This window comes from Typopeltis vanoorti, chromosome 11, assembly GCF_054136105.1.
Source record: "Typopeltis vanoorti isolate ZY-2024b chromosome 11, IOZ_Tvanoo_1.0, whole genome shotgun sequence".
Lineage (NCBI taxonomy): Eukaryota > Metazoa > Arthropoda > Arachnida > Uropygi > Thelyphonidae > Typopeltis > Typopeltis vanoorti.
Window position 1 is genome coordinate 26,680,857 of NC_143559.1, and position 25,014 is coordinate 26,705,870.

At 34.3% G+C, this 25,014-nt stretch overlaps 1 protein-coding gene across 4 annotated transcripts in view; it reads right to left on the minus strand.

Annotated features, from left to right (window-relative positions):
* Nucleotides 1-25,014, minus strand: part of LOC150101395 (uncharacterized) — a 334,623-nt gene that overhangs the window by 55,775 nt on the left and 253,834 nt on the right. For 2 of the 4 annotated variants that reach the window (XM_090400549.1, XM_090400548.1), the window contains exon 2: nucleotides 5,431-5,547. The gene's annotated coding sequence lies outside the window, so the exon portion shown is untranslated. Of the gene's footprint in view, nucleotides 1-5,430; nucleotides 5,548-25,014 lie in introns of those variants that run through there. The other 2 variants (XM_090400550.1, XM_090400552.1) reach the window with 2 other exon arrangements.

Genomic DNA, 25,014 nt, shown 5'->3' on the forward strand with positions numbered 1-25,014 from the left:
CTCATCTTTTATTGTGCTATTGTCAGAAACATAGATTAGCTTGGGTTGTTATGTTCCTGTAGAAATAGGGTTCCTTCATTGTGTCATGAGAAAAGATGTTTGGGGGAGGATGATTCATTTTTTTTATCGCGAATATAAAATCTTAGAATACATCTTAGTGTAGAATTTTTTCTTCATCAAAATTCAGTAAGTTTTATATCATTTCAAAAACCTCCGATTATGAATATTCCACAAATATATTTGCTCAATTTCATATATTTGAAGATAATTCCTTCGCTACTTAGATTCGGTCTATGTGCTAATGCACTGAACAATTATTGTTTAATACATTCACATTCTTGCTGTGTTTTGTATACAGGTATTTGATTTCAATTAGAAAGCTTTAAGAAATTATAAACAAAGGAAAAAAAGTACATCTGTCAGAAATATTCCTTTTCATAAACTTAGAAAAAACAGTCTCACTCTTTACATCCTGAAAAGAGGTTTCTGTTTTAAAAAGTGAAACTTCTGGGAGAATAGGCTGAATAATGTATAAAATACACATTAATCGATTGTCTACACAGTTCGCAAAGTTTTTATGCTACCTGTCGAGATTCTAACATAAATTAATCGAAAATCACTTGTAACTTGAATTATTTGGTCTCACGAATAAAAGGAGATTCTGTTCCTCTCAAAAGTGGACATTTGTACTCTTTAAGAACTCGTAAATATATGATGGACGGACGTTCGGTGTTATTGAATCAGCTATGAGTACGAAATTGTTGTTTATTTGGGTTTTCACCTTCGACGAATTCTACAACACTTACTTCTAAAAGTAAGTGCTGAATAAAGTAATTTTAAACGACTCATCATTTGGTTTTGTCTTAATGAAATCATTTATAAGAAACGTCACCTCTTGCACCTATATGGAGTCCTTCCTCATAACGCCTCATCTCAACCTGCTACTGCAACAAGTAGATCTGCCGGCTGTCGTATGACAGCTGATACGGAAGTCCTGCCCAAGTACTCGCAGAAACGGTCGAGTGGTACACGTGCCAAAACACCAGCAGGACCGTGTCGTTGAAGTCTAAATGGCAGCTGACTTCATATCAGAAGTCATTTTCAGGAATAACAACACGTGGTATCATCAAGGACTGATCATCCGTGTGTGTGTGTGTGTGTATATGTATGTTGATCATTAGCTACATTGACTCGATGATTAGATATGTTCATCTCTGTTTCAGTTAGTCAAAAAAAGATGAACACACACACACATATATATATATATTTTTTTTTTCATTTTTTTTTTCATCCAATTTTCTTTAACCTGAACAGTTAGAAGAAGGGAAAAAACTTATATATATATATATATATATATATATATATATATATATATATGTATTTATTTTGACAAGACAATTTTATGAAAATCGTCTTGCGTAGATTTCCACTGATGTTCTCATTGGAAATATCTGTTTTTGTTACGCTTTTTTGTTTCTCTCCCTCCACTAACACCACACACACGAGAGAGAGAGACATCCCTGTAATGTGCGTTAACGTAATTAATTTAAATAAAAGAAGTATAAAAAAACAACGGAAATACATTATTGGGCGTTTCTCTTTTTCACATAGAATATCCGTTCGTCTACGGAGTATTATAATGCTGAATGATGACTCCTCTTTCTTCTTAAGAATTATTATTGATGAAAGGTAATCATACGGGCTCCTAGATGTTTACAGGTTGAGGATTACTATGGAGATAGGACATAAAATCGATAATATGTTTTAATCGGTGGCCACGCAAATTAAAATTGTTCCTATCATGTTTCTCCACTAAACTAAAATATTAAACAAAACTTTTTCTGCAGGACAAAATCACACTTCAATGCAGGAACTAAAGTTGTCTCGAATTCTTCCTCCCACAAAAAAAAAAAAAAAATTAAGTGTTTGTCTGATTAACGTTAAACACTATGAAAGAAATGTAATTGATTGATGTAGATAAACTATAAAATAGCATTTTTGGAATGGCTTGAGTTTATCCACTAGTTGTGTATTGACTCTATTCCAAATTAACCTTACGTCGCCTAAGCATGCCTGGTTTTGTTTCTAGTCCCCCCCCATTTCTTTCTCAAGCAGTTTCGCCAACAGAAACTTAGTGAATGAAAACTTTATCGTCAGAATTTCCTGCTACTCGTTAAATGAACCAACTTGGTGACTACTATCATTTTACTACTACATACACACGACCTTGAGTCACCCTATGATTAACGAAGAATGGGACAGTTTCATGATCCGTCACTTTTTCCTTGTAGAGACTGGATCAAAACATTAAACAGGTTAGCATGTGTTTATTAAGTTCCTGAAATAATATAATTTCGTATCTCAGTACTTTGCAACAATGTATATAAAATTAAATGAAGTTGTCCTGGTTATGTTATTCTGCTCTAACTTATCACGTGGCTGATCATCCATCACAATCAACAGCACACTAACCAGAATACATTTTATTTAATATATGTCTTTTTCTTTGTTAATACTGTCAGCGTATCGTATGTCGTATTTACGGTAGGCTAATGAGAAATAAATTCCATTAATGTTTCAATATTCTTAAATAAGTGTACTCAAAATAATTATAAAAATATTCAGCATTAATAAGCTTCATTTCAATTATATTTTAAAAATAAAATGCATAAATAACAATTATTACAGAATATGCGAATTGGAAATGCAATGGAAATTCACTGGGTTTGTCAAAATCATGCTCACTATAAACAATGTGGAAACACTTCGAAACAATCATAAAAAATGAGTTCGCACGAATACTGTTATATGATATTATCATAATTATCGAGCCTAGAGCTTTTGAGTATGTACTGTAAACAGTTATTTGATATCCATGAATATAATTTTGTATCGTTTCCAAACGTTTTAAAATTAGAAATTAAAAAAAAAAAATAGAAATTAGAATTTAAAAGAAATATTTAAAAAAATTAGAAATTAGAAACTTAAGCAAGTTTCTAATTTAAAATGGCCCGATTTAAAACATAGCTGAAATGATATCACAAATCTTAGTTAGAGATTTGTGATATCTACTGTATGGTTTCTACATCGTAGGAAATTAGATTTGCGGTGTTTACGTATTTTGTCACAGGCCTTGGAAAATGCAGAGATCTCATAATACGAAAGAAAATCGTAAACTTCTTCCGTTGGCTAGTCATTCTATGAGAAGTTAGCCAATCCTCCCCCCTCTATGACAATTCAGTACAAAGCCCTTTTCCGCAAGCGTAACGCATGATCGCTGACACTCCGCACTCCACTGCTAATTGTGTTCATTGATGGTAATTAACTCTGACAATTTGTCGCGTTCCTAAAGTACCGAAGAGAGCAGCTGTAGATTCATGCGTGCGATAATTGCAACAATATCCCCCTCCCCACACACACTTCATTGAAGTAAAAATACCCTACACGAGATCAGTGGAGAATATTTAAATGGTAGCAATGGACTAAATAGTATTTAGAGAAATTCATTCGCACTTAGTGTACAGAAGGTTCAAAATAAGGAAATACGAAACGTTCACCAAATTGTATAACAGCACTCAATGGCATTGTTAAATCATAGTGATTTAGTCACGGCCTTCAAAACTTTGCCTCAATAACTGGCCAATTGATGGATCTTGTGCATCAATTGGCATGCACAAGATCCATTTCTTTCTGCGCTGATATTTAAGTGTTAATTAAATACTTAAATGATAAAGCTGTATATCTGTTTCAGATATTTGCATCCTATATTACTTTGAATTTAGGAAACTATATGAGCAACAATCCCTATAAAATATTTAATAAATATTTAATAAATAAAATATTTATTAAATATTTTCAATATATTTAATAAAAATATATTAAAAAGATATTTTTAATATCTTTTATTAAAAATAAATAAATAAATATTTGCCTCATTCTTCTTGTTGAGCATCCAAAACTAAACATTATTTTGCTGCAAAGTATTCTAAATTTTATGCTACATTTCGAAGAGGTTTTTTTTTTTTTTTTTGTCACATTGCGCTATTCATCTGAACAACACAGGTGGTAGTGGTTTCACACAATGCTGATAAGCATTTGATTTGAACTTAAGTGGCTGGTAGGCGCTTCTGCTCGTAATGATAAACATGTTGTTTCTATAGAAACTGTGTGCTATGAGAGAGAGAGAGAGAGAGAGAAGGGGGGGGGGGGGCTGCGGCAGATGGTGAAGGCGCTTAAACATGGATTCTGTGTTTTCTAGAGCAGTACATGAGGATTGGTGATGTACGTGCTGGGAGGGGGTTGTGCACAGATGTTAGGTCTCGTTATCGATAGAACAGAGCGGTCTGAGAGCTAATTAATTATTATCTTGAAGAAGCCATTCTTAAAGTGCTGATTAAAGACCATATGCGTATAATTTTATATTGTAATATATGATATATAGAAAATTTGAGGACTACTCTTCAGTTATAGTGATTGTACGCTCGCTTGCACACATTGTGTGTCCATCAAAATTAAGAATAAAATTATTTTAAAAATTGGTTCAATATGTTCCAACACTTTAATGTATAATACACCAAGAAAGAAGGAAGCAGCGTGTTAACTTTTGAGGAAAACGGAATCTATTTAGTTTTTATATTTTACTATTTCTTTACTCAATAGCATTTTGGGTTTCATTTTTAATTATAAGTCAGTCTTTTTGTAGGTTTTCCCTTCAGATGCGCTCTTATCCTTATTAATATGAAAGGTTAAATTGCAATAAACTAAAATGCATTGTCTAAGGTAAATTGCCTAAAACAACACCGGCGGTTCATCATTATCCAATGCTAATTTATGAGGTAACTGATTTTATTTCGTTACTGCGACTGGTATTAAGGTTATAGAAACTCTGTTCAAAACTGAACTGGACTGAACTCAAATTATTCATATTTATAATTGCATTAGTATTTTACATTTATTAAACGAAATCTATTTCCTTTTTTTTCTTTCGAATACTTAACTCGTTCTTATATACAAAGAACGCCATACTTTAACCAGCATTTTAAAACAACCTAACTTGCTAATTGTTTCAGATGAATTTATGTTTTACATTGTATTTGTGAAAAAATGAAATGAGATCTCGTGAGAAGTAAGACCTGAAATACGGTGCTGTTTTTCAGAACTCTATGAGTTAAAATGATTTTGGCTATTACACACCTTTGGCTGTTTCATCATAAAAAGTATTGCTCGGGTTTCTGAATTATTTTTGCACACGAGAAATGTATGTAGCAATAAGTCCTGTCACTAATAAAGCATTATTAAATTTAAATGCATTGCTGTGGATAAAAATATAAAAATCATTAGCAATTTAAAAAGTATTTAAAAGTAAGCAACATTTACGTGAAATTATCCCAATTTATATTATTTTCTGAAATATTAAACTGTAAATCTCACCTGTTACTATCACTTACAACAGATATGGCATGCCCCTTCCAATTATTCTAGGAGTCTAGAGGTGGACCGGTATTCTCAAACGTTTTTCTTCAACTGCTCTGATCCACCATGAGAACTCTGGAAAGGTGCACAATTTAAAAATACCCAATTAGTCTTTTCTCAAAGGTAAGTGATTTATTTATAAACTTAACCTACTTATATTAAGTAATAAATTTACCAAGTTTCGTCCAAATTAATTTTGATACTCTGTCAATTTTCATTCGAATCATCATAGATATAATTGGAGTTCTCGTTTTCTTAAAAGATCTTCGAATCAGTTGAGTAAAGATGGTTGTAATTTTCAACAATCATAAATGTTGAAATTATGTTAAAAATATAGCCTGATACTTCAGGCTTTTTTAATTTGGCTTTAGCTAATTAATGGATTGGAATTCGTGTGAGAAAGAGACAGAGAGAGAGAGAGAGAGAATAGGAGCAGTTTGATAATGTATGTATTAAAATCATCCTAAATACATGAAATACTGTTAACCCTACTTGTTTATCATGCTATATTTGAAATATTGGAAAATGAAAACACATTCGATAAGACTGATATGGATAACAGAGAATTCTTTGTCTATTCAATATTATAAGTAAAATCCACAGAGAATTTTTTTCCCTGTATATTTTATTATTCTGAAATGTATATAAAGAAGCCATCAGCTCAGTAAGAGAGAAAACATCACACAGTAAACCTGTCAGGTCTTTCTCGGTATACTAAGTCATAACTCTTTAGGAATGTGGTATAAAATGTGGATATGTTTAAGTGAAAGGGAAACAGAGAGATAGGGATCTATTTAGCACACCACTAATCGAGCACAAATGACGTCGACTTTTTAATTATCCAAAATCTCCTCCATCTTTCCCCAGCATCTGCCAGTACTGTACTCCAAAATTACTACGTTGAGTACAGTCGGCTGTGACTTCTGCCCGAACGCTTCGTAACAGAAGTACATGGGATAGGGGGGAAATAATGCACGAGGTATCCGTCTGTGGCACCCAAGTGTAAAACTGTTTGCTTGTCTACTCATAAAGCGGAGCACTTCATTGTACGCCCGCTTTATTGTGCTATTCTCATCATAGGAACGACATTTGTTAAAAGTGAAAAGATCTCAATTTCATGAAACCATGTCTTTTATTGATATTGTTTACATGGCAGTGACGGGAATGAGTATCCATTTAATAAGGGGAAAATCTAGCAGACTCGCAATGCGGCCAGCAGTTTATTTCAGACTATCAGAGGAATGTGCTCTAATAACAAGGGCCGATCTACCAGTATGCACTACTACAGTTTTTAATTGTCGGACAAGCATTTCTTTTGTTTATTTAGAAATTTATCCTTATTGGTCTTAATATATATTTTTTATTTATCTATCAAATCTTGCTTTGTGATAAATGAGAAATACAGAAAGATTGCATAAAATGTTTTTTTTCTTCAAGAATTCTGTCTTATGAACCTTTCATCTTGGGAAATTTGAATTCAGAAATATACTATCATACTGCATTATTTATATTGCACTAGATATATTCATATTCCGTCTTTCTTCATTTATGTTCTCCGTATTCAGACATTTATTTTATTAACTAAAAACATACAGGTGCAACACTTAAATATGAGCAGTTATCTATTGATATGTACTCTACTTATAGACTTATGTAGCATGTCCACTCGCATGTACATGTTGTCTTCAAAACTCTTAGAAATAGACGAGAAAAATACTTTTAATGTGATAGAGATATTTTAAGACATAACAGTTTGTCTTATATATAACCTCGTCCGATTTTACTAACTGTACTTAATCTAACACGTTTTTTCCTTCGTAATTCAATTTTACTTTATATTCATGGTTCCCATGTATTAGGGAAAAGCATGGGAACCATGCTTTTCCCTAATATATTTGCATTTTTATATACCGGCCTATATATACAAGCATGGGCGTCCGCAGAAAATTTTCCAGTGGAGGGGGGGGGGGAAGCTTGGAGACAAATAATTACATCAATAAATTGTTATTTAATTATTTGTTTTGTTTTTTACAAGTAGATCGCATGTATGAGGGTGTCGTGATATTCATCCTTCAGTCGGAAAGACCTGCAACGAATCCCTTTTAGACGGCCAGAAACTTTTTAAAAACTTTCAACTGAATGGGAGTTAGTTGGTATCATAGGCGATGATAGCATCCAGCAGAACATGCTAGCCGGTTAGAGAATATACGAAGTTGACAGATATATTAATTACACTGACTTTATAACAATAACCTTAGTTGCTACCTTCATCTTTCATTTCTCGGTTTGTTTCCGAGTTTTTTCCCTACATTTTTGCTACATATGTTCATATCTTTAGCTAGTCTTAGGTTATCTTGTTTTCTTATATATTTATTTTTCATCTGCATCCTGACAGCACTAGTCCGAAATGCAGTAATAATTTAAGTTATATTTTTCCTTAGACATTCCACAAATCGGCGTATATTAGTTTCTTTGGCAATCATTGTCTAATCATTTCTCGTTTCATGGGTGCTTCTCCACAGATTACCTGTTCCCTCTTATTCACTGCTGGATAAGAGAAGCGGCAAATATCCTAAGCCCTTATTCGTTTTTTGGCAATCTGTTAAGCGGCGCTGTAATTTGAGACAGCCAGCCAATATCATCATCACCCACGGAGATAGGGGGTACTAGGAACATTAAATGAGGAAAGAAGCAGGCGAGGAATCGTGCTGTTTGTTTGAAGATCTGAGTAGATGAGAACCCAGTTGAAAAAGCCTGAGTTGGTGCTTTCTACCGAAAGACATCGCGTTTTTCAAACGACACGGCCGGCACTATTAGAGAAGAAATATGAATGGATATCGTTATCTGAAAGCAGTATAGCCAGGAGCCACGTGACACGCGCGTGCAGCTGTTACGGATCACTTGACGACTCGATAGCACGCTCGGTGTATGTCATTAACGATTTGCGGAAGTGACAAAAAACTGTGTGTGAGAGAGAGAGAGGGGGGGGGGGTGAATGAACAGAAGCGCGCCAAATAACCAAGATGAGTTTCGGAAAGGGGAGATAGTACACTATAAGATAAGGAAGTTACCTACTGAATATTCTCGAAGTTCGGAACACCCATGTGAAAATAAATGTCCAAAGTATTGTTAAGATTCAGTCTGATGACCGGCTGATTTCATTTAGCAGGGGAAAAAATGAGAGTTAATTAAGGAGACTACTGAAGGAAAGTTTAAAATTTAAGAAATAATGTATCAATGTGTAGTTTAATGCCTATTTTGTGGAATTAAAAACCCTAGTTTTCAGTAGCATGAATTTGTGTAATATAAATTTATATTACATAAATAATCAAGTAAAGTGGTATGGTTTGTCATTATAAAATAAAATAATTAATTAAGGAGAACTTCGTTGTGTTGCTGTAAGTAGTCGCGTTTCTCATCCAACCGAAAATAATTTAACTTATCTCTACTTACACGTAGTATATCCACATATATACACGTTATAGAAAAGCCTAAACATTCTTTACATACAGAGCTAATCCTAATTAATCTAGTCATGTACGTAAATTAGAAGCGTGGTAAATTTTAACCATCAAAGTATCTCTTATTTCTGTACATTTGATTCTTACCAAAGGAATAGAATGTTCAGAATTTTGTGAACCCCTGCACTTGACAAGAAATAGTTCAGCTTATAAATTGGCTCCATTATGATTTCGCTGCTGTTAACCGGATTGTAGTGGGAGAAATCTTGCCTCCATCATACACCTGTAGACAAATGTCATCTCTGAACAGTTGCGAGAAACTTAAGTGGTTTTTCTTGACATTTCTAAAGCATCAGATTTGACATACAGGACATCAATTAAGTTCTTATATCTCTTGAAAATCTGCTGCCAGCTTTTCTACCCCCCCACCACATATTACGTAATCCTGTGTATATTACTGTAGCTTTTAATTCAAAAGATACATATCTGCTTTGACTTATTTCACTGGATCTGCATTTCACACGCTAGCGGACCTAGAATATCTACCTATACTTCAATTACACATCTCCAAACAGTTATTCAGCAGTAATCAAATCCTCTTGTTAGTTTCCTTGCCAGTAAAATTCGGTCCTGGCTTATTGATGAAACAACCTCCCCTGCTTTATTTTTCATTTCTTTCAAATCACCCTTTTGCTAGGTAACACAAGATTTCTCTCCGTCTTTTGCTGATTCATTCTTAGAATAAACATATTATAGATATAACTTATTTTAACTCTAAATATCCGAAAACTTTCAAATCATGCAATACTCTTTTCTCATATGGGGTAGCTCCTAAAAATTTGACTGATTATTGATTCCCTTTCACCTGTTCGCACCATTTTGTCAGGTTCAGTTTTTGCAGGATCATGCTACTATTCATTGGAATCTAGTAATTTCCCTACTTTCTTATAAACTTATTCGGACAGTTTAAGCTAATAATGTCACCTCGTCTGCATAGTTGAACTTCAAAATCATAGAACCCTCCCCACACTCCGTATTCATTTATTATGTTGTTGTTATTTGTAGCAATTCCTTTTTATATTCTTCCCAAGTGCAATCAAAAAGTATTCCAATTTAATGTTTTTTTTTTAAATTTATTTCTTCCTACTTTCCACCCATCCAATTCATAGCAGTGTTTCGGATTTGTAAAAATAAGACGTTTTCCCAAAATGCATATTATTTTGAATAAATTTATTAAGTCCAGAGCGTATCTGTCAAGTGTATGACAACCAAATATAATTAGACAGTTATTGTTCATCAAAATTTTAAAATGACGTCTTGTAAGAGAGAGAGAGAGAGAGATCTTACGCAATCTTCAGGAATTACGTATTAGGTTTAGACACCCGAAGCAAATCATCAGCTGTATTTTTTTTTTCTTCTATTCTTCATATAGTTGGGCATTATCACAACCAAATAGTTTTTCTTTTCTTAATATTTGATTAAATTAATTTTTTTTTAAAAAATAAGAACAGTTTTAAACTAATTCAGCACTTTTTTATCGCGAAATTTATCGGACCATAATGACCTTCTTTCTTTCAAGAATAAACCCTCTTCGGTTCCACTAACAATGCTGGCTGACATCTGTTTAAGAAACGGGCAGCATTTCTCGGCGAGAAAGAGCCAACCGTGGGAAATGCGCGTTTCCATTGTGGAGAGAGAGATAATAGAGCGCTGACCTCTGGCAATTTGCAAACTAAAGTTGACTGTATTTTAGGTCTATGAATCGTAAGTTCTAGATTCCTTAAGGAGATTTGAAAATATTTTTAGCATATTGGATAATTCTTATTTTTATCGAAACCATTTTTTTCTAAATTAAAAGTTGAGTTTAATCACTTTAATATTATTTACTACATAATCTTAGCTTTCTTTCTCCGAATGAAGTAAACGGAACAAAAAAAATTGAACGTAAATCTTCGCAAATATAGTAACGCGATCTACATATTTTTTTCTGTTATTCTTCCCTTGACATACATATGCCAATACTGATACAAAGTACAAAATTATTTCCAAGTAAAGTGTATTAGGTAATTAGGTGGTATGCGGATGCTAGCACATTCAAACTTGCTTTCTTCATCCCCCCCCCGTCCCATCATCACTGAATCCCTAGTCAGCGGCAAAGTCTGCACCACAATGACGTTCCAGCCATTTCCGTCTGCTTCTTCGCTCCCTTGTGAAAACGGGATATTTCCATGTGCGTTCCTTGTATTTCCGATTGGTTCCCTCACGCTCCACAATACCAGCGGTTGAAGATGCAGACACCGGAAATGACAGACATTTGAGGGGACCGCTAGTGCCTCTGCAGCCAGATGGGAGACGTAAAAGTTGGTCGGCAGTACATAGGAAATAGCCAGTCACCGCCGCATGTCTTATGTGGCGTCTTCCCTCTCTTAAGTAAGGAATTAAGTTAGGGGTAATGGATGAACTGGTGACCTGGGGTGGGGAAACGGTAGCTCAGAATTAAAATTGCAGTGAATTTACTAGCCGGGTTCAGCAAACTATCTGGAGTTGAAATCAGTTAAGTAATTGGAATCACACCACTTTAATAGTTGGGAAGGCACAGTACTAAAAATGCCTCGTCTTTCTTTCAAGAATTACATATAAAATGTATATTGTTGGCTTCTATAAATAATGCAAGATACCCCAGTAAAGGCCTGTTTCTCTCATATTATATATGAGGAAACATAAATGATTATTTAGCATATTTAGGCACATATTTATCATAATTGATTATTATTATTGCCTTCTACTCTAGAAGTTTAAGTCTCTCCTGTGATGGCAATGAAATAAATTCACGAATTACCAAAATTCATAGTTTATAAAATTATCCTTAGATTTTACCCTGATCAATCCGAGAGCAACTCACTACTGCAGAAGAAGAAGAAGGGGGAAACAAACAAACAAGTGAATCACATACTGATTAATCACTACTCTGGCTAAACCGACATGCGTAACACAAGATTCCACCCACAGATAGAGTGACTTGAAAACTCGTACTCATAGCTTATCTTCTCACCTTCATTCTGTTGCATCCTTATTATTATTTTTTTTTTCTCACAAAGATGCCTGATATGGAGTTTCATAAAAACAAAAGCAGTTGAAGTTTAAACATAATTTTCATGAAAGTTCATCCAACGTAAGTAATTGCCATACATTAGAAATAACATCTAAATGGTTAAGATTTGCGGTTCACACTTCTCCAACCTGTTGAGAAATGATAATTAATATCTTAGTATTCGTATTGCTTCTGCGCATGAATTTGACTTCACTGAAATCTCTGAATTTCCATTTTATTAGTACTTTCAACTGAAGATTACTTAGCTGTTCACAGAGGGTTCCTCTTCTTTTAGAGATTAAACTTGAAACCGAACTTTTTCCCCCCCGAGTCATTCTAATAATTGATAAGCATTTATTCACTATGCATTTTACTAGTTCTGACTACCAATTTCAATATCTTCATTATTGTAACCACTTCATTTCGAGCAAAAATATGTTGTGGCATGAATGAAACAGGCATATGTTTAAAAACAAACTTGCAGTAGCACATCCACAATGCAGTGGAACATTCACTGATCACACCTATGGTTATCGAATGTTCCACTGTAGTATTTCATAATGGCCAATAAAATATGACCTGATTTTACTTCTCTTTCCCCTCTGGTAACTTAGGAAATTATGCTTATTTCATGCATTTCAGTATAATACATTAAATTTCAAAATTTATTGTATAAACTGATTTTTCAAATGTTTTTCTTCAAACTGCCATTTAAACAGAAAACCATATATATATATATATATATATATATATAAATTAAAACTTAGAAATCTACTTTAAATCTTTTCCTCACTATTATAGTCAAACCAATGATATTTGTTTCACTTAATAGTTTTATAAATTATTATAAAAATTATTATTATTATTATAAAGTATTTTATAAATTATTTTCTGACGATCCGACTCACGAAAGGTTGCGAACGAATAACACCACACATCTTAACTTCAGCTTGATTCGAGTAATAACTGAAATCATCTTTTTCCGATTGCATTGTCTGCATGTTGCTCCAGCTGATTATTAACGAACAGATTAATAAGACTTATTTACTTATTTTTAAATTCGGTTGTGTAAAAGTGATGCCACGCTAATACTTATTGATATGTTGCACTTCATATTGTTTAGCCTCTCAGTGACAAAGGATGGTGGTCTACAAAGACTGTCATAAAAATTATGATATTGCTAAAGTTTTGTGTGTATTTATATCACGTAAGGTACGTTATAAATGTGATTCATATCACTTAAACATGGATAGCAAAAACAGTCCTGTGAAATGTAGAGTTACTTGAACCGTAGGAGAATTTATAGCGTGCTCTCACACACAAATAAAAAGGCTTGTTTTATTATTTTTATAGGATTTCTAAAAGTCTCATTTTTCATCCTTAGTAAGTTTCTTGCTAAGTTTTGTTTCCTGTTCGCCTATGGATTATTCTTCAGTCTTTATTGTAGCTTATTATCGTATTTCTCCTTAAGATATGATCTATATCTTATTCAGAAAATAATAACAATAACCGGCATTCTGTGCATATAAATCTTTATTTTAAGAAAGTAGTAAGTTAGTTTGAAAATTATGCTATTAATTTTTTTAAAAAAAATCTGATTTACTTTATACGTAAAAAAATAACCGATTAATGAATGACCTTCGTCAGAGGGCAGCCACCCAACGTCTACTTGACAGAGTTCTACACCTTTGTCATTGAAACCGGAAGTGTGCATTTTTACTAAGGCGAATATACACAGAGAACGCACCAAATCCCTCCGACCTTAACATCACCCCCTAGGTCAGGGTGCTGCAGGACCACCTGGCTTAACGACAGCTGGTCTTTTCCCTCTGCGAACTGTGTCGCTGCTTTCCTTCGAAGAACGGAAGCGGCGATAGGTGGACTTAAGGGGTTAGGAAAGCTGCCTCAGACCAACCATCTGGTCTCACGGAAGGCAGCAGATGTAAGGACACCGTCGACTTGCTGCGTGCCGTGAAGGTTACTGTGCTAATGGGGGCAAGTCGTTGCCTTGTGGGAAAGGCAAGGTTCCTTTTTTTCAGTCACTTTTTTTTTTTTTTTTGTAAATATCAGAGTTCACCTTAAATTATGCTCTCTCTCTCTCTCTCTCTCTCTGTGTATGTCTGTGTGTGTGTGTGTGTGGTAAGGTCAGTGAAAGCTAGTTCTGGCTCTTTTTTTTGTTATTGCTAATGATGACACTAACGAACCCATAAAACAGCTGTTTCTTAAAAAAAAGCAACATAGTCCAAACTATTGTTATCTCTCTTACATTCATTAGTACTAGTGTTCATTGTCCACCATTAATTTCAAAATAGCAAATGAGATAAGATAAAATTAAAAAAAAAAGAATCCGATGGTGTATATATATATATATATATATATATATATATATATATATATATATATATATATATTATATATATATATATATATATATATATATTATATATATATATATATATATATATATTATATATATATATATATAAAATAGACGTTTTCTGAATAAAACTCTAAACAAAAATATTCAACTAACCTGTCTATTTATGATATGTCATAATAGTACTATTAGTTGCTATATTAAAACTAACCTTTTGATTCACTGGCTCGATAATTTTTTTGAAAAAACCCTCTGTCGTAATTTTAAAGGAATATTTGTGGAGTAACCAGGACTCGAAAACGGGATGACGCTCATCTTCCCACTATGACACGATCCCTTGACTTTTGACGATAAAACATTTTTACTAACTGCTTCACTAAGTAAGCAGAACATGCCATTTGCTAATGAAAGCATTCATTGCATCACATCTGTTTCAGTTCTTGCATTTTTCATTGGGTTGTAGATTTACATGTTACATTCTTCACTATCAATAAACAAAACTTTAAACATCACTCCCATCCCCAGCCCACAGAACGCTTTAAAAGATGTATTTGGTATTTTTTTTTTTTATAATTTCAGAAAGTATATTGCTTTCCATAAATTAAGGAATAAAGAGAGAACTCGCGATAACTCAAACACTATATGATGAATTTTTATGCAATTCGGAGAAAAGCAGGTATGATATGAAATATAAGACACCCACAAAATTGTAAATGAATAGTTTAATTCAATAACAAATGGGAACATGAATACAGTGAAATACATTAAAAACAAGAGGTCAAAAGGAGATTGTCAGAGTGCTTCAATGAGCAATGTGATTATCCCTCACAACAGTGCAGCGCTCACAACGATATTCCATACTGTTTATAATAGTGTCCAGGATCTCAGTTGATAATAGCAACCATTGTTCCTGCAAAAGCTCTCCTAAGTCTCTCAAGGTTTGGAGGAGGAGGGAGGGGGAGAATGAGAGCAGAAACACGCCTACCTAGAGTCTGAGATGCTCTAGGTAGGTAAACCTTGAGAGACTTAGGAGAGCTCTTGCAGGAACAATGGTTGCTATTATCAACTGAGATCCTGGACACTATTATAAACAGTATGGAATATCGTTGTGAGCGCTGCACTGTTGTGAGGGATAATCACATTGCTCATTGAAGCACTCTGACAATCTCCTTTTGACCTCTTGTTTTTAATGTATTTCACTGTATTCATGTTCCCATTTGTTATTGAATTAAACTATTCATTTACAATTTTGTGGGTGTCTTATATTTCATATCATACCTGCTTTTCTCCGAATTGCATAAAAATTCATCATATAGTGTTTGAGTTATCGCGAGTTTTCTCTTTATTCCTTAATTTATGGAAACAATATACTTTCTGAAATTATAAAAAAAATTCATTGGGTTGTAGATTTACATGTTACATTCTTCACTATCAACAAACAAAACTTTAAACATCACTCCCATCCCCAGCCCACAGAACGCTTTAAAAGATGTATTTGGTGTTTGTTTTTTATAATTTCAGAAAGTATATTGCTTTCCATAAATTAAGGAATACAGTGTGGTGCGTCCACCCGACGAGATGCCTCCCCAAACCATCATACTATCTCCAGCATAAGTGTCTCTTAGAAGGATGATAATGTGTCTCTGGTTCTCCCTACAAAACAATACCAGGCGTGCTCTGATCTGGAAATGAACTGGACAGCTCATTTCCAGATCAGTATCCTGACCTTAATTCTATTGAGCATGTCTGGGATACTCTAGGTAGACCTGCTGCTTTTCTCAACCCCCTTTCCAGAACCTTGAGTGACCTAGGAGAGCTTTGCAAGAGTAATGGTTGTTATTACTGAATGAGCTCCTGATCGCTATTATAAACATTTGTGAGCTCTGTATCACCTTCAGGTGTAACCATATTCCTTATTGAGGCACTTTGACAATCTCATTTTGATTTCATATTTTTGACCATTGTTTTCATGTACCAATTTGTTACTGAATTAAACTAGTTATTTACAATATTTGTGACTGTTTCTTTCACATCTCATATCATACTGCTTTTCACCGAATTGCATAAAAATTCATCAGACAGCTTTGGAGTTATCGTGAGTTTCTCATTATTCCTTAATTTATGGAAACCAGAGTATTTTAAACAGCGTCTTTTTTTTATGAATCCCACTCACAAAATCTCACCTCGCATTATCGCTCTTGGGTGGGCTAAGGATTTAGCAGAAATCCAACCTTGCTATAAAGACCAAACATGGAGCTTTTCAAGTCATTACTTCATTACCTATTTGAAGAGCGGAAGTAGCGCTATTTACACTGCTGACCAGGCGGCATTCGGTATGGATGTTAATAAATTATCTTACGTGAATTAAGTGAGAGAGGGAAAAATTACGGCTGGAGACACCGGTATTAACACAACGCTAATAATGTGTGCATGTAGAATGCCCATGAAACTTTTGCACACGCTAATCAAGCAAATGCTACGGTATGACTATTAAAAACTCGAAAAATATTTCGGCCCAGTTACAATCTTTAGTGCATCAACACTTTTCCAAGCAGGGGATTTCTGTTATTCAGTGCTCATTGGTTCTTTGTTTGAGTGGCCAATATGAAAACATATGTTAAAACACATGTTCCATTTACTACATTTGTTTCAACTAGGTCTCTTTAAATATGAATATTATTTATTTATATTTTAAATTGCGAAGTGTATTTAAATAGAAAACCGAAATATAATGAAATAATATATGATCTTAAGACTGGCTTTGCTATATGCGATAGGTGTCCCGCCGTAGTGCTGAAACGGTGAGCATTCATGAATGCTCACCGTTTCAGAATGTCATCATTAATCCCCATGCTATAGAATCTCGGTAAATCCCCGTGTAATAATATGAAAGCATTTAAATATATTTTATGTAATATGTAGTCCTTGAGAAAGCCTTGGTAATGAAGTACCGAATCAGTTATTTGTTTAGCAAAGAAATAATGATGAATAATAACGAGTGTTATCGCATTTTAGTTTATTAAATCAACTGTTTTCTTTCTCCCTTGAGTACACTGTGTACTTTTATTTGTTTGGAATGCTTCAGATTAAAGAGGCGTCTCATTATTCATAAGTAAAATGTAAATCATCAACAGCACTCGCCATTAATCATGAAGCTGTATTTCAAGTTTTTATACTCTTTCCCCCTTTGCTGTCGTATATATCATGTAATAGGCTTCTCGCCCACTCTTACAGAAGATGATTTCTCCTTCCCTTTTCTTCAAAGCGTTACGTAATTTCTGAAAAAAATCTACATAGAAAAAAGTGTTTCTTTAAAATAAAGGTTACGGCGCTAGTTTTCAACGGGCTATTCATGAACTAGTAGTTCACGAATATACGAAAATAAAATCTTTTAATTTTAAGTCAAACATTTTCTTCTCTATATATTGAACAAATTTAGAATGAAATATAGGTAGTATATACATTTTATTACTTTTATTCATCTTCATTTCTAATATTAGTTTACTGCCTATTGATACTGTTTGTTGTTAATCATGCTGTATGAAATTAAATTGTTTTTAAAGTAGCGATGTAATTCATTCCCATCATTAATTAAAAACAAACAAAAAAAAACGTATCTCGCATTCGAAGCTGTCGCTTTGCATCCGATTCGTAGCGTCTGGTCATGAAGATCTTTAAAGAGGCAAACGATTTTAATCATCCGATGCAACATTAAACATTACTAGAAGCCTGAAGTGGACACATACATACACAAAAAAAAAAAAAATTTTTCTGAAATGTTTTCAATGAAACAGTTTCCGCTTGTCTAATATTTGACCCTCCTGCATTACTGGGATTGCCAATAAAAAACCAAAGTACATGTAAATATTATACGTGACATGATCAAGCTATTGGACGGTGATGTTGTCACTTATGGGTATGTGCCGTAGCATCTCAGGCCATAAGGTGAATTTAATATCCCTGTCATTTGCGCGTAACCCTTTGGCCAGGTTACTCGTTTTCAAGGAATGGGGAGGACACTTTTTTTAGAGGGAAACATTATTAATCCCTTCCTTATGAAGCAAGCCATTTTAGTTAACAAAAAATCTCATAAATATACCTGCGTCCTAGAAGAGATTGAAACCTCGGCTTTCGAATCAAAGAGCACATGTCCTTCCATTTAGCACTTACGGACATATATGATATTATTTTTAAGTTCACTTTGTTAGCATAGTTCCGTGTCGAAAAAATATCGCAGAGCGAAATAACAGACTTCACATGATTAATGCCCTGTTTGTTATAGTGCGGAATGCGTGTCACTTAAGGCACGCAAAGCTGTAGCACGGCGTAAAATGTTTATTTAGTTAAGTATTATATATTTTAAATCAAGTTTCCTGTTGTCAAAACAAACAAAAAATGGAGTAGCTAGCAAAATGTTTTTCAATACGTTTTGGAAATTACTGTGAAACTAAAATTTATAACATACACACACACACACACACACTGATATTTGTGGTATGTAATGTGTAAAAAATCGAATGAAATTAAATTTAAAAAGGATTTAGAAAAATATCACACTCGGAATATATATATATATAATTAATTTTTTAACTTGGGGATACTGTATATTAGGGTTACTAAGTAATTTTATAAGCTTGGTTATTTAACTCCTAATCCCAAGTAAGCAAACAGTTAAGTTTGCGCCTGAAACATAGTTCAAGTCTAAAGATGGTAGGTACAACACCAAGGCAACCCATTGTAAAGATCTGATCACTATTCTTAGTATTTCCCATAATGTAAAGCACATCTCACTAGAAGATGTATACTGCAATACATTATGGGTGGGGTCAAAAAAGGTTGAAACCGGCCTGGGTAGTGACCCCACCCATAATGTATTGCAGTATACATCTTCTAGTGAGATGTGCTTTACATTATGGGAAATACTAAGAATAGTGATCAGAGCTTTACCCACCTTTACAATGAGTTGCCTTGGTGTTGTACCATCTTTAGACTTGAACTGTGTTTCAGGCGCAAACTTAACTGTTTGCTTACTTGGGATTAGGAGTTAAATAACCAAGCTTATAAAATTACTTGGTAACCCTAATATATATATACAGGGTGTTCGGGATAAATTTGACAGTTTCGTAAGGAAAAAGAAAATCTTCTTTGTATCTATTAAATTTAATGAATTGACAAAAAAACATTACAGGCAGAGTTAATTACAATACTATCAACAAGATTTACTCAAAATAACCACCATTAGCATCGATCACAGCTTCAATTCTGCTTCGGAACCTCGAACAAGCTGATGCTACAGTCTCCCTGGGAAGGGCCGCAAAAACTGTTTTAATTTTATCCATTAACTGGGCTTTTGTATTACTGGAAGTGCGATTGGTGTCTTTTTCAACTGCGCCCCATACAAAATAATCCATGGGGTTAAGGTCTGGGGAGTTTGGAGGCCAAACATTTGGACTGGTGAAGTCGTAGAAATTTTCAGACAACCATTTTTGACTTTTCCCAGAGGTGTGGCAAGGGGCCGAATCCTGCTGCCATACATACGGCCTACCATTGGCTACCCTTGTTATCCAGGGCTTGACTACAGTTAGCAACTCCACGAACAAAGCACGAATTCCAATGCCAGGGTTCTTCAACACCTGTTCCTGCAGATTTGCGAGGAATTCTGCTGTACGAACGCAATCAGATCGTCTGCTAGGGATCTTTCTTCTTGCTACATCCTCGTAGTCACCATTGCAAGTCTAGTTCATGCCTGATTGTTTTTACTGTATTCAGGGAGCATTGGGCAGCAGTCGTAATATCCTTATTTTGATGGCGGGCACGAATCTTCATGATACAAGTTATTCTCTTCCATGATTCAGGTGGGTTCCAGCTATCCATCCTTTCTGACATCTTGTATATGAATGAAGAAGGGTCCAAACTTTTAAATGAAGAGAAGTGTGTGTTAATACATGTAACTTACGGAAAAATATAATTAATTATAAATATGTCAAATTTATCCCGAACACCCTGTATATATATATTTTTTTTTCCCGAAATTTCAAGGAAAACGATGTTAGAGAACTTTTGTGAATTTAAAGAGAGACATGCTGCGATCCATTGATTTTAAAATAGATTCTCTTTTATATGATCTGGCAACTGTTATTTGAGCCGAACTATCTTTTCTCTTGCGTGATTACAGTTCACGTGTCTTGCGTACTATCCAAAGCTCTTTCTCAATTGGATTGCCCTAAGGTTCTGGGATTATTCTCTTGTGTTTCAAATTTTGAATTTTGAAAGAAAAGGAATGCAGATTCTTTTTATTATTATTATTTTTTTAATTTTAATTTAAAACAGGGGGACTGTATGTTATAAATATATTCCTGTGCATTATATTTATAGTATACAGGAAATGTAGATAGTATAATTAAGCTAATAAGAAACAGTTTTAAGTATTATCCCCTGCACTATGTATGTTGTAAATGACAGAATAGCCAAAAACTATAAACAACGTGGGACTTTGCTAAAATTTGATTTTAAAATAGATTTTAATATTTGCTAAAAATTCTCAGTGTACTTTTTAAATCTCCCCCCCCCCCTCCTTCAAATACGTTAGTTAGCCTTCGTAAACGGACTGGCTATGCCATGCAACTCCTAATCTGCGTATTTTAGTACATAAAAAGTGTCAGTCTCTTATCGGGAAACAAATAGACACACTATTATTGTTACTGTATTATTAGACACCTCCAGGGAGTCCAAAGACTCATTGAGGGAGGGCACCTACTCTACAGCTCTCCATCTAACCGCAACTACACCAACGCCATCTACCGCCGACCACCATTAGTTTTTCCACAGACAATCACAAAGATCCATGCCCACGGCGGGATTCGAACCCGCAGCCTTTTGGCTGGAAAGCGGATACGCTAACCCCTAGGCCAGGCTGGCCTGGAAGCATAACTAGCATAAAAGCCTAAGAAGCATAAATTATGTGCCAGCTAGTTTTAACAATAATGTAAGGACTACGCTAGTTGCAGTGCACGACTTATCACATTACTAATGAACTTCCGTATGAACCTAGGAAGAATTCGATTATTGTCTTCATCTTTGCTAGGAAGGGTTAAATGATTAATGAGGTACTGCCTACTTTGAATGCGGGAATAATAATTGAGAAACTTCCCATTACCGCTCCGTGATTATTATAGGAAACATGGTAGTTCGATGTGCGGTAGTTAATTGAAACGCATAAATATCGGATTACTAATTGATGCTTGTCTTTTAAAATATGTTTACTTGGTTAGACAAAAGTACAGTTTCTTTTTCTTTCTTTTCTTCAGTGATCGTACTACCGCCCAGTGATTTTGACTAGTTAAGGTTTAGAAATGTAGGTGTTTAACTTGATCTACTTAAACGTATTAAAGGAATGCATTTTGTTTGCTTACTTTATGGAAAATGATTTTATACGTGTAAATATAAATATAAACAAAAATCATTTATTATTATTATTATAAAAAAAAATTATTACACCTCCAGGGAGTCCAATGACTCATCGAGAGAGGGCATTCTACAACTCTGTCTCCACTGCTCAATCCACAAACAACCATCATCATCTACACCAGCGCCATCTGCCTCCCATCATCATCATCACTAGTATTTTCACAGACAATCACAAAGATCCATGCCCACAGCGGGATTCGAACCCGCAGCCTTTTGGCTGGAGAGCGGATACGCTAAGCACTCAGCCAACCAGGTCGGCTGAGTGCCCAAACTTTTTGTATGTGGGCTACACGAGTCCTCTACCTTTTTTTAATCGCTGGCCAAATCCGCAAATAAAATATATTTGCGGATTTCCATTTATAAATAAAATAAATGGAAATCCGCAAATATATTTTATTCCCCAAAGGGGAATAAAAGTTAGGCCGTTTAGCCGTAACTAACATTTTGAGGACTGGTAGGCAGCCAGTGGTCACTCACTCTTAGGTGTCACTGATAATTTCCATCAAGCTATGAATGATTTTCAGAGTCATACGGATTATATATGATACTTGTATATTTATTTATTATACAAATAATTGATTATATATATTAAAAAAAAGGAAAATATGGGACCACAACAGGTAATGAATAAATTGGACGTAAAAAGTATAATAATGTATATATTATAATATAATACATAAAGGCAAAGAGAAATTCAATTATAATATACTTATTATAATAATTAGATAAAGAAAACATTCGGGGAAAATTTGAGTATGTGGATGTACGGGTTGAGTTTAATGGGGAGAAAGGAATTATATGCTGATGATGGTCTGCATTTAAATAAGTACGGGAGTATACATTTACAGAATTTATTGTTTAATGAAAATGTGCAGGTATCAGATCAGGGAAATGGGAGTTATTAGAGTGGAAGGAAATGAGAATGGTTGTTAGAAATAGTACTGACAGAGAATCGATGCGAGAAGTATAAGGAATAAGCCAGAAAAGTTTATAATACAGGGTGTTTCAAAATGAATGTCCCGATTTGAAAATTGTATATCTCTGCAACCACGAACCACAAATGAATGCGACTTGTACCATTTGTAATTGTGGTGAGTGAAACTTTAGGCCTTACTTCATACTTGGTAATTTATTTTGTAACTGTACCACATTTTCATTATTAAATATAATTATTTGAAATCGGGTCATTCTTTTTGAAACACCCTGTATTGGTTATTACAGTCCAGCCTCCCATAATAGGTATACCGGAAACCTGGTTGACTGGAATTGAAATTAATGGATATAGTATTTTTACAGATAATTTTACAGATTTTACAGATAATAGCAAATGAGTGGTGTCCATGCAAGTAGGGAATAATAGTTTAGCTAGTGAAAAAAGCGTTATAATGATGGGAGATTTCAATTTTCGAAATATAAATTGGAAAGAAGAAATAGCTTATAGGAGAAAGAAAAGAGACTTTCTTGAATTCTTAAGGGATCACTATCTCATACAGTTGGTGATGGAAGGAACTTGTGGAGAAAATGCATTAGACTTAGTAATAAATCTAATACATTTAGTACATAATAGATTTAGTAACGTTAAATTTAGTAATAAAAACATATCGACATTGCCACCAGTTGGTGACAGTGTTCATATAGTCCTGAATTAGAGGTTGGAAAGCATGCAGAGACATCCAGAGTAAAATGATACTATAGGAACTATAGTATCCTTTTATATAATCTCCTGCCCTTTGTGCAACTATAGGGCAGGAGATTATGTAAAACTCAGAAAACAGCTTGAAGGAGTTCTATGGGAAAAAGAACTTGAAGGAAAAGATATTAATGTGGCGTGGATCATAGTTAAGAAGTATTTGATGAGGGCAATAACAGACTGCGTGCTTAAATAAAAAAGGATTAACAAAATAGGTGTTAAATGAATGAATAGGGAAATTAAGCAGGAATTGCAGAAGAGGAGAAGATTATGAAGACAATCTAAACTTGGAAGAAATGAGCAGTTAAATGAAATCTGTAAAGTGCAGGCAAGAAGAGTGACAAGTATAACAAAGAAAGGCGAATTAGATTACGATAGGAGACTAGCGAAACAGGCTAAGAAAAATCCTGCGGAGTTTTTCTGTTATGCAACTAGCAAGAGAAAGAATGATTATGGGAAGATAACTCTGCTGAATAGAGATGGTGCAAGAGTGACCAAGGAAGAATATATTGTGGAGTTGTTCAGTGATCATTTTGCTAAGGTTTTTCATATTGATGCTAATGATACTATTCTAAGGAAACAGGAAGTTGAGGAATCAATACTGCTACTACTCCGTTCCTTAAAGGTGAATGGGGCAGAAGCCTATGATTGTTTAAATCAACTTGATGTGAATAAGGCTATTGGATTGAATGGAATTTCACCACGTGTTGTGAAAGAATATGCTAAGGAACTAATACTTGCGTTGACTTGGTTGTTAAATGAGAGTCTAGTGGTCTCGACAATCCCTAATGAGTGGAAAGAGGGCAAGATTGTTCCATTGCATAAAGGTGGAAGCAAAACAGATATTTTAAATTACAGCCCGGTTTGCATTTTTGGAGTGGTTGTTAAGGTCTTGGAGAGATTGGTTAGGAATAGAATACAGGATTGGCGGATAAGGAAAAGATTCTGTATAGAGGTCAACATGGGTTTGTTAAAGGGAGGATTTGTTTTACTAATTTACTTACATTTTATCATAAGGTAATTACATTTCTGGATAAGGGCGAATTCATATACAGTGATACTTCTGGATTTTGAAAAAGGCATTTGACAGGCTACCACATAATAAACTGGTGTATAAGTTACAGCAAATTGGATTGGAAAATCAATTAGTTGATTGGATAGCCAAAGAACTTCGTCTGTATGCTGATTGAGCCATAAAGGCTCCTACGTTATCTACTTTCATTAAATGTGTGAACATTTACTTTAAAATAAACGAGTCTTCTCATTCCCACCAATCAATGAGATAAAATAATCTTACAGTGTAAAATATCCTGAGATTTTGAGATTTTTTTCGCTTGGGGTGAAACCACCATTCTGATTATCGGAGGCCTGAAGCAGCTTAAGCAAGCACTATATTTGTATTTTTGACCTCTAGACAGTGATCGCGGATTATCTAACCCTTAACACATACATAATA